The sequence below is a fragment of the Papaver somniferum genome, chromosome 7 (assembly GCF_003573695.1).
Source record: "Papaver somniferum cultivar HN1 chromosome 7, ASM357369v1, whole genome shotgun sequence".
NCBI classification, from domain to species: Eukaryota; Viridiplantae; Streptophyta; class Magnoliopsida; order Ranunculales; family Papaveraceae; genus Papaver; species Papaver somniferum.
This window is the reverse complement of record NC_039364.1, coordinates 71,957,715-71,969,959: the sequence shown is the minus strand read 5'-3', so window position 1 is coordinate 71,969,959 and position 12,245 is coordinate 71,957,715.

Here is a 12,245-nt window from a genome sequence, read left to right as displayed (position 1 = left end):
AGAGATTTTCTTTTACGAAATATGAACTGAGTTTTGATAAATTGCTGAATTCAAATACTGATTGCAAGTATTGCAAATGTTTTGGAGGAATTGAAATACAAAGGAAAGAAAATCCTAAATGTTAAATCCCAACGCCATGAGTGCTTCTAACGCCCAATACCTTAAATGTCCAATGATTTCAGATAAACGCCTTGAGCCAATTTTCATGAATTACTGGTAGGGTTCTGCCATCTGTGTTGGTCAATTTGTAGTATCCTCCGGCCACGGACTCAACGACCATGAATGGTCCTTCCCAATTGGAGTTCCTTGTAGAATGAAGACCGCGCTGAACTGCTTTGAGAACCAGGTCCCCTTCATGACATTTGTTAGGCTTGGAGGATCGTTCCTTGAATATCTTCCATTGATTCGGAATTCCCTGTTTGAAGGAATTCCACGATTGCGGCACATATGGACACTCGTGCGGAAGAGAGTATCCAGCATAGTGTTGATCATGCTTAGCCAGGTCTTCAGCAATAAACCTCTCGATAGAGTGACCGATTTGAAGAAGTTTTGAACCCAACAATTGAGTGTAATATTGCTGAGGTGAGGTTACCCACTCGTAGCTTTTGATGACTGCTAAATTGTTCATGGGGAGAAAACCCTGGACCATAGTAGCATATCTGAATATTGGTAATATTAGAGCATGAGGAGGAATAAGACTTGCCTGAGCTCGAAACCTTCTGAAAAAGGTGTGCGGATTATCTCCAAGTTCCTGCGTAAGTCCCATCAGAGTTTTTACTTCTTCCAGATGCTCAAATGGTGGTGCGTCCTCTGCTTCGTCTTCCGACTCGGAATCCTTGTCGATGACAGGATGTGTTGAAGGCATCGTTGTCCTTCCAGCATGAATCCAAGTTCTCTCAAGGACCATGTCATATCCAGGGTCTTCCCGGATTATGAAAAACTTGGCCTCAGAGCAGATCAATCATTCCGTAACTTTGAGAGTGATGAAGCCATATGCGTCTCTGGAGATTCCTTCGTGGTCCCTAATTTCTATGGGAGCGTGGATGGCTTCCTGTCGAGTAATACCGGCAGCTCTGAGAGTTTTCAAAGGGATGATGTTGACAGCGGTACCAACATCGACAAACGCCCTTTTGAACTCATTTCCTTTAATGTGCACTTTGGTGAGCAGTCCCCAGTCATACATTTCCTTGTCGGTGGCTGAAGATTCGGTGGTGGTTTCTTGGATCAGCAGACGTTTTCCGGGCACGATGTGGTTCAGTGCAGCAAACATGTTTTTCCTTTGAGCTTTCGAAAGATACAACAACTCGCAGACATGTTCGATCAGAGATTGGACCGCTTCCTTGACAGGAGGTTCAGAGATGGTAAAAGTTCTGACTGGGAGGGGGTTTTTGTGCACTACCTCAGTCCCCAGGTTGAGCTCTCCTGATTCGACCTTTTCCTTGAATATGCGCTTCAAAATTTTACAATCACTTGTGGGATGGCTGACGTATCTATGAAAACGGCAATACCGAGGATTTTCCATGGTCTCTTCAGTTGGTTCCTTCTTGACATAAGGTAATTTGATTGCACCATCTTGAATCCAGGCATCGAGTAGTTCATTAACTTTTTCCATTGAACAGGGAAAGTCAAGTGCTTCTGGATCTTCCGTATGCTGAGGAGGGATTTTCGAATTATCCTTCTTGTGTGCCTTTGAAGGGGTGGAGGAAGTCTGCTTGTGTTGTGGTTCTGCTTTTCGCTTACTCCCTTCCGCGACAGCATTTGTTGAAGGTTGAAGGTTGTATTGATTGTTGATCAAACGCCTGCTTCCTCGAGTGTCTTTTGAATCCTTAGTCTTTGTAGACTTTGCTCTTTCCAAAAGAGCGGGTGCAGTAGTTTCCGACCTCTTCGCAGCTTCGTGAAGCTCTGAGAAAGTCTGGAATCGAAGGTTTTCAAGCAAGTCCCTGTAGACCGGGAGCATGCCATTGATGCACAAGTCCACCAGTTGTTGCTCCTTGACGTTTGGATCATGACAATCCAGGGCTTGGACTCTAAACCTTTTCACATAATCATTGAGATTTTCACTGACCCTCTGAAACATCCTTCCAAGGTCGGAGAGGGTGACTTGTTCTGACACGAAGAAGTATTTCCTGTAGAATGCGTTAACCATTTCTCCCCAATTGTTGATAGTCCCTGGTGCGATGTTGTTATACCAGGTGTATGCTCTGCCTTTCAGAGATTTTGAGAATTCCTTGAGACGAACGACATGATTTTGTTCATGTTCTCCCGTGGCTTCGATAAAACGAGAAACATGTTCCCGAGCATTGCCAGTTCCATCATATAAGGTGAAAATTGGAGAAACATAACCTTTGGAGAGTGGAATCCTCTGTGTAGCGGCAGGATAAGGAGGTTGATGACGATGGTCATGCGATGTCTTGTCTTTTCCATGGTTCTCCAAGAGGTGCTCCAAATCCTCGCGAGTAATGAAGTTCGATGATCCCTTCGTTGATGAGTTGTCTGCAGCAGTTTTGCGGACTTCGTCGTCTTCCACTGTATGGATTGAAATTACTTCAGGTTCGTCGTCTGAGGATTTCTCCTTCTCCTTTCCCTTATCTTGAGTTTTCTCTGACATCTTGTCAGTAAGAGCTTTGAGATAAGTACACAGCTCCTTCTGTGCAGCATCCATGTCAGTCTGATTCTTTGCAAGCCTGCGCTTTGATAAGATCAGCAATGGTAGGTGGTGTATCTCCTCTGACTTCTTCAGGGTATCGTCCGGACAGTGGATGACCTTCGACGTGAGGAGGAGTAATGTCACCACCATCAGTGTTGGAGGTCAGAATTGTCTCCGGGATATTCTGATTGTTGTTGTTGCTAGTGTTAGCACGGTTTGTGTTAGGATTCGTAACTGAACCCGACCTGAGATCAACCATCTTACGAAATTGTGAGATTGCAACTGAGAGAATGATCTCCCACTGTGGTCGCCAATCTGTAGATAGGGAAAAACGATTTGCTGGTTTTTAAGGAATTGAGGAGACGACCGTACGGAGGAGACTCCTTGAACCGAGTGAAATGTTAAACCTCACACATATGCACCGCTGCAAAGGGGGTGCTTTAGATTCGAGAGATCAATTTGTAGTACTCTGGCCTAAATCAAGACAATTACCGTTGCAGAGTAAATTCGGTCACAAGAGAGGATGGGTTGATCTGTAGGAAGGAAGCTGAGAAATGTGTGGAATCAATGGTAATCAAAGATTGTGGGTGTGTGAATTCCGAATACGATAAGCTCTGAGTGATTGAGATTGCTCAATTGAGAGTAGTTGCTCAATTGATGAGTTGATCATCTCTTGTTGTCGATCATACGTGAGATTGATGATACTGTTGATGCTGATGATTCAATCATGATTCAGAGACTTATTTATATTGCTGGAATTGTAGACACCATGATTCCATGAAGTGTGAAAGTTGATGGAATCAAGGAGTGGGGAAGTGGAGATCGTGTTTGAAACCACTTGATCAACATGTGGAGACTTGTCGATTTTCCACCCACTACCTCGTGAATTCCTTCAACTGATTGCACGACTTGCTCACATTCCATCGTGTGTTTGAACACACGTGCCGTAGACCGCCAGACCAAAACCCTAAGTGATATCCCCCCAAGTGACACGATTGATGTCCCGTGGTTTGTTAGTCAATTGATGACTTCGTGGTTTAATGGGACGATGAGTCCATGTAGTTGCTGAGTGTCGAACATGATGTTCTAAAACTCATGAATTGAATATGCCATGAGACAGAGGTATAATTCTTACGATGAAGTGAGAAAGTGTTGCTCATTCGATGGATCGTTGAATATTGATTGTTGAACCAATATTCCTTGGTTTGAGCAAATATTTATCATCTGAGCAAGTGTTGATCATGTGATGAATTGTTGAGTATTTGATCGTCTGAGCATGTGTTGCTCATCTGATGGATTATTGGCAGCGTACCAAACATATTAATTAAAGTACTGGTTGTTGAACCGAGCATAATTAATAATATTAATGACCATGAGGTCGTCGTAAAATTATTAAGGTTGGAATTTGGAATAATGATCCTTGGATTCAGAAACCCTAATTTGATCAATTGATGATCAATTCATGGTTCGTCAGAAGTTTAACCATGGGACGAAGGAGGGAGCGACTACATGGGACCATGGATCAACCATGTAGTGTCCATATGATCACGTGAGCAAATACGAATAACTCCTGAAGAGTTGACGATTTGTTGGTGGAAGAATGATTAAATGCTGGCTTAATCATTTATTCAAAATGCTCGTATGAGCCTTAGGTGAGAAAACCTAATTAATTATGACGAGGTGAAGGACCGAACATGGAGTCAATAAACCGGCCCTGGGTTGTCACGTGACCGCTTGACGATCACTTCATGAAAATCCAAAGTGTTTGGAAGAGTTTTGGACCTAATACGAGCAATTGTGCAAATTAGGTCAAAACTGTGAAAATTGATGGGACCGGCTTCCGTGAGACAAATAGCCAATCTTGGTCGGTCAAGATAGCATGCTTGTGTCCCCAAGGCGTCCGCGTCTTAGTCCTGAGAATTTTGATATTTTCTGGCGTGCAATTGAGCATCCATTCGAGAAAATATGCCAAAATTAGGGTTTCGACGAAACTGAGGAAAACACCATGAGATGATGAAAAATAATTATAAAATAAGGAATGAGGAGGCGTGGGACCGCCGTGGTCAAGGCATGGTCGGCCGGTCGTGACCACGGTCCCGTGGTGCCTTTTTCTTAATTTTATTATATTTTGATGATTTTATGAAAAATTCATGAATTTTGAGAAATTTGATGAATTTAGGGAGTTTCCATGAATTGAAGGAGTTTTCATGAGTTCAAGGAAGCAAAAAATATTAAAATAATAAAACAAGGGCGTGTGGTGCCATGGAGGCATGGCCGACCGGCTATGGACCGGTCCCACGAGTTTTTCATAATTTTTTTAATATTTTTTAGGTATTTTTGATGATTTGAGGGAATTTTTCCTAATTTGAGAGAAATACCATGAAATCAAGGAATTTGATGAATTCAAGGAAAACTAATAATAAAACAAAGGGGCGTGTGGGACCGGCTAGGGCATGGCCGGCCGGCCAAGGCCCGGTCCCACAAGTTTTCATAATTTATTTTATTATTATTATTTGATGATTTGTGCAAAATACCATGAAATCAAGGAGTTTTTTCATGAAATTAGAGAAATAATAATAAAAATAATAAAATAATAAGGAACCATGGGGTGTGGGGCATGTTGGGACCAAGGCATGGCCGGTTGGCCAATGGTCACGCCCCACACTCCTTTCCTTAGTTTTATATTATTTTTTATGGATTTATGAAAGTGCCATGAAACCGAGGAGTTTCCTTGAGACGAAGGAGATTTGATAAAATGAAAGAATTTTCATCAAATCATGGAAAATAATAAAAATGCATTAAAAATATAAAACTGGCATGGAATTGACCACGACACGGTCGGTCGGTCGTGTGTCTGTGCTCCCAGCACCCTGGTCAATATTTTTAATTATTTATTATTTTCTTCTCTATTTTGCATAGGTTCATCGTTTCGTTGTATTTTTGAAATACTCGTTCGTGCGGTGACTGTTAGTGTATCATCATTGAATACACCTTCACCATTTGAATCGGGGCTCACTTAGAGGTAGCTCAGACGCCCGGTTGCTGATTATTTATTACTAATTGTGGAATTCAGTGGAGAATAATTCACAAAACTGAGTAATAAGATGTTTATTATTAATTCATAGGATCAGCTGAGGATTCGACTACGAATTCATAATAATAAAGTGAGCATTACCATTCCATAGGATCGTAGATTCGACCAAAGAATCAGAGTAATTAAGATTTATCTATTACCATTTATGAGACCAGTTGTGGATTCGATCATGAAATCGGAGTAATGAGATAATATAGTTATTGCTATTCTATGAGATCAAGCCGTGGATTCGATCATAGAATCAGAACAATTGTTATTGCCATTCCATGGGACCAGTCGTGGATTCGACCATGGAATAGGAGCAATTAGGAATAATTAACTTTGTGGATCTATACTAGCAGAGCAAGTTGTCTAGGAGCATTAATTATCTCGATATGAGCTTGTCGGTAAGTCATATCCTTTATATAGTCAGGGTAAACTTGTTGTTTGTTCCTGAAGACGTTATCGCTCTATACTAGCAGAGCAAGATGTCTAGGAGCCGTCCATCTCGTGATGCTATATAGAAATAATCACTGAAAGTATTCAGTATTCATGAGATATGCCGTTGTCCAGTCGTGAGACTGCATATCTACATATACTCTGAGAGAAAGTACTCTCCGTTGAGAATTCGATGAGAGACCCGTGTCTCGATACTCATGATTGTTGAATCAGAGCTTCGTATAATTATGAGTTTACGAATTTATCCTTTGTCGAAAATCCACCATCTACACAAGTTGGAATCAAACAAAAAAATATAATTTTATTCAAGTCTATCTCTGTTAGAGCATTGCTCGGTTGAACTCGCATGCGTTGCTATCTCAAGCATGTTTGTCAATGTTAGTGATCAAAACTATAAGTCTTGATTTCTAGTCTATTATAGCTAAGTCTAGGACTAGGATAGAAAGTGTATTTGAGCTCAAGGACTTCATGGCGATTCATCATACAAGTAGAAGAACTACTCAAGGAACCGTTGGAACTTATCGACAAAAAGGTATGTGAAGACTTGAACTTATCTGTCACTCAAAAGTCTATCTACTCTATCTCCTACTTCTTGAGACAAAAAGTCGTATGCTATATATATAGAATTAAATTATACACATTTGGTATTTCGAGCCGAGTATACCTCGCCTATCTATAGCTCGAAATATGTGTTGGTGAGCTTTTCGCTTCGACCAAGTTTATCTTTACCTAGTGACAAAAGTCATGATATGTTTCAATCATCTTGAAAATTGCTTTGACGAGAAATGGTGTAACAACTATATAACGTCCTCTAAGAATGTTTCAATGTTTGGAATGAGAGTTTAGATTACATAACCAATGATGGACATAAGCATTGTTGTGGAAACACATTTATGTATAAGTCATATTCCTTGAACCAAAGTTTTCGAACTTTGTTGATCAAGAGAACCAGAAGATTGGCAAGTGTCGAGTCCGCGAACTGCCGAAGTTCTCAAACCCGAGAATTTCTGCTGTAGTTGACAAACTACTTGCGTGAGCTAAGTCTGCGAACTCAGTCCGCGAACCGGCGAAGTTCTCATCCCGAGAATTTCTGTTGGAGTTTGTAAACTCTGTCTGGTGTCTTAAGTTCGCGAACCTAATCTGCGCAGTGTAGTCAATATCAGCCGTATCGCCGATATATCGGAGATATTTCGGATATCGTCCTTGGAGCGGTAGGATAAGCATTGTATCGGCGATACGATATCTTGGCGATAATATCGTCCGATATTAGCCGTATCGGCCGATATATCGGGGATATTTCGTGATCCTATTTTTCTTGATGAGCATGATGAAAATGATGAATGGTTGGATCCACAGAACTTGGAAGACTTGGCGGTAGAAGGTGATAATGTAACTTTGGATAATTTGCAAGATATTCTTGGTTAAGAAAGTCGGCCAGTTGGTAGTAGAGGTGCATGTAGTTCTTGAAGTAATTCCACTTACCCAACCGACTCTGAGTATGATGGATATGATACTGATCAATTGATGCTATACACAGATTATGGACTACTTGATGGATCTAATGGAGTTACTGAAGATGATGATATCAATAGTGGCTCGTATGATTTTGAATAAGACTGTAATATCCTTGTTAAATATCCATTTTAGGTAGTAAACTTTAAAGTTGTTGAAGTTACTCTCCAGTTTTTGGTTTGAACTTTTAACTTGTTTAATTACCATTTTAGGCAGTAAACTTTTAAGTTGTTGAAGTTACTCTCCTGTTTCTAGGTAGTGAACTTTAAAGTTATTGAAGTTACTCTTGTGTTTTTTGATAAAATTGATGGTAGCTATAAAATTATAGTCTCTAAATTTGGAACCGATATTTGAACGATAATATCGCCGATATAAAGTCGTACCAGTGTATCGGTCCTAGCTGAGATAAACCGATATCCGATATTAACTACATTGAGTCTGCGAACTTGAGAAGGTTATATATCTAAAGATGATTTATGAACTTAAACTTAAAAAGACTAAGGAATGTTATTTGCAAACCGTCGCTATAAAAGTTCATGAACCGACTCAAGTGAATCAAATCATCTTTGTTTCAATTGTGTCTTGTGTAGTTACATAAGATTTCCTTGCAATTGAACAACTCCCTAACTAGTTCATTTGAGTCATTTGAACTAGTTATGGTGAAGAAGAACATGGTTGATATGAAATGATCATATGGCTAACCTTTTGGCTAACTATTGTTGAACCAACAATGTACATGTTTGGGTACGGTTAACAAACCTAGAAGCGTGCAGTTCATTTTTGTATAACAAGCTAAGTTTTCGATCTAACGGTTGAGAAATATTAGCTTGTATCTAAATCAGGTTTTCATCTAACGATGAATATTGATTGCTTTGTTACCAAGGCAAAACCCTGATTTGAAAGACTATATAAAGGAGACATCTAGTATTGTGCAAAACTAATCCCCACACCTTACGTATGATACTAGTTTGCGTACTAGAGTCGGTTCTCCTTTAAACTTTGGTTTTCTTCTTCTAAAACCAGGTTAACGACTTAAAGACTTCATTGGGATTGTGAAGCCAGACTGATACTACTTTTATCGTAGTTAAGTGATCTGATCTTGCATCTTTTATCGTACGAGTACAATCAGATTGATTGGATTGAGATTTGATATCTCCGATAGGCAAGATATAAAAAGTAATCACAAACATCTTCGTCTCATTGTTTGTGATTCTACAACAACTTGTTTCGCTACCATACGATTAATATTTTTGTGAGGTGATTGATTAATATAGGCTGTTCTTCGGGAATATAAGACCGGATTATCAATTGGTTCATGTTCACCTTGATTATTATCAAAATACGGAACAAAAACTTTAGGGTTTTTCTGTGGGAGACAGATTGATCCTTTGATAGACTTGTCTGTGTGAGACAGATTTGTTTATTGTCAAAGCCTGCGATTTTGGGTCGTGGCAACTCTTAGTTGTGGGTGAGATCATCTAAGGGAATCAAGTTTGCAGTATCCTGCTGGGATTAGAGGCGTAGGGAGTACAACCGTACCTTGGATCAGTGGGAGACTGATTGGGGTTCAACTACAGTCCAGTCCGAAGTTAGCTTGGAGTAGGCTAGTGTCTGTAACGGCTTAATACAATGTGTGTTCAATCTGGACTAGGTCTCAGGGTTTTTCTGCATTTGCGGTTTCCTCGTTAGCAAAATTTCTGGTGTCTGTGTTATTTCAATTTCCGCATTATATTGTTTTATCTTTATAATTAAAATAATACAGGTTGTGTGTTAGATCAATCAATTGGAGAATCCGACCTAACGATTTTTGATTGATATTGATTGACACTTGGATATTGTTCTTTGGTACCATCCAAGTTATTCCTTGTATTTGATTAGTACTCGCAGTTTCTGTTTGAGGAAATCAAATCAAGAGAGAGATATAAACTCGTTGATATACTTTTAATTGATTGAGTCTTGTTGATTCTCTTAAAAGTATATTCGAGTTTGTCCATACAGATTGCTAAGCGAAATATTGGGTGGTGTTGTTAGACCCCCGTTTTTTCAATCTCCTACACGTATCCAACGATGCATACAAAAGTAAAACTACTAGTGTTAAGCAAAATTTATGCACATGCAAATGCTGGAGTTCACAATTTTAAGTAAGCTTGGGTTACCTTAGCAAAATATACCCACATCCAAAGACCGGTCTAAGGTACAAGGTTGAGGTTTGTGGTGGTTCGGATAATAATGCCCAGAGGGTTCACCATGTTATCCCACGAGTTTCCCTAAAAATCGATGTCAGACGATACAAAAATGTTGTGCAAGTGTTTTTTATTTACAATAATAAGTGAACAACTAAAAGTAACAAAAAAATGAAAACTAAAAAGGAAATAAATAAAGTAACAAATAAAATAAAAGTTCATAAAAATAAAATCTTCGGTTTTCTCCCTTTTTGGAAGGAAAGTCCAACTTTCGACCTTTAGCTTCAAGTCAAGCCTGCACACCAAAAATAAAAATACCAAAGTAAAATCTATAAAATAATAAAATAAAATAAATCATAGACTAAACTAAACAGAAGACTAAACCTAAAAAACAAAATAAACCTAAAACCCTAACCTAAAAATAAGTCCGCGTTGGCGCCGCCGAGAATTAATAATTTTATAATAGTGGTAAATGAAGTTCGTTTAATGTACTTGTGAATATTGTTTTTGTACTTAATTTCTAATACTAAAAATAGCAAATTAAATTAAACGTTGATTTTAAAATTGTAGAGAAAACTGGGACTAAGTATTCCACCAGAAACCAATATTAAGAGATTTAATTTATAAACTCTAGCATTCAAGTTGATTCTAATTCTTGTCTAGATAATTGTATTTTCACAGTTTTCTGAAGAATGGAACATCAAAATCCCTAGAATAAGCATGTACCATCGAATGAAATCATGAATAATTAATAAAAATAATTAAATTCAATTTCTAATCAATGTAGAAATCAAATAAAGAAATTAACACATATATTAAATAAAATTATACCACCTTATCATGGAAAATCGGCTTCCTAGGGTTTAGCTTTTTATTATTACAAAAAGTGAAAAGAAAACTAAAGAATAAAATAAACCTAAAAATAATTGTTGCTCGGTGTTGTCGACTACCGGCTCTGCACATCCCCTTTGGTTTTCTAACACCCATTTATACACACCAAGTCATATCTTCTCGAATATCTCCTTCTATAACTTCACAAGATTTTCTCTTTTTAATGAAAATACCTCGAAAATAATTTCTTTCTGTATTTATCACACAACTTGTTTTATTTGATGGAATCAAATCTTGGGATATCATCTTATTTATTACAAATATCATATTTTACTTTTAAATAAAACCCGAGATTTTTTTTTTCCCTTTTAATATGCAAGAATATACGTTTCCCATAAATCTTGAAAATCTCCCATAAAACACCGTGAAACAAGATTTTCGTGCCAAAACTCTGTTTGGAAATGAAGAAGAAGGGTTTCCCCCTATCCAATACTCGGGTGTTGTTATCCACCTGGGTTTCCTGTATCCAATCCTTGGGTGCCGTTAATAATTTCCTGGGTGCTTTTAACAATTTTCGACCCAATTTTTCCATAAAACTTTATCTCTCAAAAACACCTACAAACATATAAAATAACATAATTAGTACAAAATTGAGCACAAACAATATAGAGAATTAAGATAAATCAGACACAAAAATGTGTTTATCTAAAGTCTATCTTAATTGTGATCAATTACGAGACTCGTTCTTGTGAAATTCGTATCTTGAAAGATAAATAATAAGTTTCATACTTGACGTACAAAATTCATATTCGATTATTTGGATACGACTAGATTGATCTTGTATATTATTTTTGAGATAGTCCAAGTACTCTTCTATACAATTAGGTTCACCTACTTTGTTGTCTTGACTTTTTGATTGTGAAGAGGTAGAGATATAGACTTTATATATATTGTTCAAGGATCATTAAGTTAGTCTACTTGCAATTGTATTAGGTTTTATCCATAAAAGGTGTCGCACGAAAAAGTTGGTGATGTACTTGGTACCCTCTCCTTTTCAATTGGTATCAGAGCAGGCAAACACTGTTGACCTAACTAGTTTGTGCTTGTAAGCATTCTAAATCCGTGTATACATACTGTAATGGCTCCCAATGGTTTTGATTATGCCAATTTCTTGGGATTTACCTCGAAACGATTGATCCTTAGTTGATTCTTCTGAATCCAGAGGTAAAAAACTTGTTATATCCCCAGTTCATGAAGATAGGTTCCCCAAGCCTCCTAAAGATTCAAACGGAATCTGAAGGGGATCTTACCAGGAGTTGGAATGACTCATCTAAGATCATTGAACGTTAAGTCTCTGTGATAAAGACCTTCAAGAGAAGTATGCTCAGTATGCTAATGAACTAAACCAATCTCTTAATAGAGAACGTGATCTTTATGAAGCTATTGAATCGTTTTCTTACAATATCAATAAACTTACTCAAGAATTAAACTTAAATAAAGAAAAGGTTCGTATTACTGAGGACACTGTTAGAAAAAATTA